Raw genomic sequence first — 2,252 nt, forward strand, 5'->3', positions numbered from 1 at the left:
GTGTGGTTTACCGGGTTGCAGGTAGCAAAACCGTTGTGATGAGGATTTCTTCTTGTTGATTGAACAAAATTAAACTCGTTGAATTGTAAAAGACGTATATTAAGAATTTACTCTGGTGTATGAATTATAAATCCAAATTATATAATTCTGGTGTTGAGTGTCATGAAGATGCTTGTGATGGTAATGGGTGAACACGTCTGATTACAGGCTGTTTTAGGTCTGCTTTTATAAGGGTCTCCTACTCCCATACCTTCCCCCTTGCCTATCGACTTATCCGTAATGCTCACAGAGTGCTATCTATATCCTTCACGCTTAGTTGTGCAAAAAGTCCTATCTCTGTGTCCATGGTTGTCAATCATTTATTAGACACTACTTTCCTGTTTCTATTTATGCGTCATGTACATAAATATATCTATATACATGTAGGTATATATATATATATATATATATGTACATTATATATATATATGCCCATTTCCCATTGTTTTATAGGCGATTGACAATTTTGTATATCTGATGTGGTTTTTTCTAAATAATACTTTTTAGTTAATGTAATTGGTGGTCTATAATGGATTGCCAATTAACCTTCCTCACTATCTTAGTTGTGTATCTTATTTCTATTACTTATTATACCTGTCTGTTAATTACTTATTCTCCTTATTCGATTTACATTGTTGTAATAATTATATTTGCATTATTTATTATATCTGCATGTTATCTACTTATACTCATTATTTGGTATACATAGGAGTAAACGGATATCATCCGTCACAGTATTCCCATATTGTGATTTGTCCTAAGTTGTACTGATCAGTGGCATGTTTGATATTTCTTGAGTTTTGTAAGAAATTGGCTCTTAAATTTTGTGTCGGTTGTAAGTTGTTTCCTAATTGACTAACTAGTGTATGATATTTTTTGCTTAAATCACTTAAATTACCTGAAATTAAAATAAAATTAAAATAATGAATACATTTTAATAATTTAAATAATCTAGACAAACTAAAGGCCAGTGGTTAGGTAGGTAACAAAGTTTTTTTTTAGTTATTGAATGTGTATTTTTTTTTTAAATATAATTTAAAATTGTGTATTTTTGTGTAATACTTATTATTTTAAGGATATATTTATAAGATCATAAGTCACTTATTTTCACTTTTTTAAACTTTACAAAACAAATAAATTATGTGTAACAATAAATATGCCATATGCAAAAAATAATAATAATAAATTTAATTTAAAATGTATTACTTATCAAGAAAGAACCACAGATTGGGACGTGCAACTGAAAATTTCAACCGCAACGCATTGTGGAAACTTTCTAGGTTATTATTTGTTCTTCGCGGGAGACTATGTACAGACACTATATATGTCTGGTCCTACCCTTTGTAACCAATATCTATATAATATAATAAATAAGTTTAAAAATTAATACTAGTAAACAATAGTTTTTTAATAAAATTATATTTATATTTATACTATTTCATGTTAGATTACAATTTATATTGCTTAACAACTGTTGTAATACCTCTTGCCTACATTGTAGATGTCCGCATTATGATGGTATAATAGTATAAACTATTTTTAATTAATTAGAAACATACATAACATTATAAAAATAATTGCGAAAGGAATAAGTCATTCTTTGACATAGTTCTTAAATCAAATGCATGTTATAATTAAAATGTTTTTTTTACTTTCTTAAAAAAGTTGGATTTATTTCAAGTGTTAATAGTTTTATTAGGTAATTTATTAAGACTAGTTAATTGATATTACCAAGAAGTATGCAGATTATATACCAAAAAATAACTTGTATATAATTAATATAAAGTAATTGATTAACAATGTTATGTTCACAGTTCACACTTACCCCGGTTATAGTAATTAAAAAGATTGTCCTCTTGATTGAAGGTAACCTCTTGATTTCATGTTCTTCCATACAGCCTAAAGTTTATAACAGTAATTTAGTAAAATACATGTTAAGAAACAACTCATTTTTAAACCTTTGATTTAATTACAGACTGAACCACAAATTACCTGGTTATGATGAAACCAACACCCATGTGCTTGGGCTTCAGGAAATTGAGACACCAAAGCATCCCTTATTGAGGGTTCATAATCAGTGATGATTGTGCTCGGTGTTAAATTAGGTATCAAATTATTTTTTACAAAAGCCAGAACACAATCATACGAGTCTCGACATTTAGACTCCATTTATACATATATAATTTGTATCGACTGAAAAATATTAAATCCCA

General features: G+C 27.9%; 1 long non-coding RNA gene across 1 annotated transcript; it reads right to left on the minus strand.

The window, feature by feature from the left end:
• Window positions 1–481: 481 nt before the first annotated feature.
• On the minus strand, window positions 482–1,910 carry LOC132933461 (uncharacterized). Its single transcript, XR_009662887.1, has 3 exons — window positions 1,865–1,910; window positions 1,246–1,393; window positions 482–937 (listed from the first exon to the last, which is right to left on the minus strand). It is a non-coding gene; the product is annotated as an uncharacterized LOC132933461 (long non-coding RNA).
• Window positions 1,911–2,252: the final 342 nt, after the last annotated feature.

The sequence above is a fragment of the Metopolophium dirhodum genome, chromosome 1 (assembly GCF_019925205.1).
Source record: "Metopolophium dirhodum isolate CAU chromosome 1, ASM1992520v1, whole genome shotgun sequence".
Lineage (NCBI taxonomy): Eukaryota > Metazoa > Arthropoda > Insecta > Hemiptera > Aphididae > Metopolophium > Metopolophium dirhodum.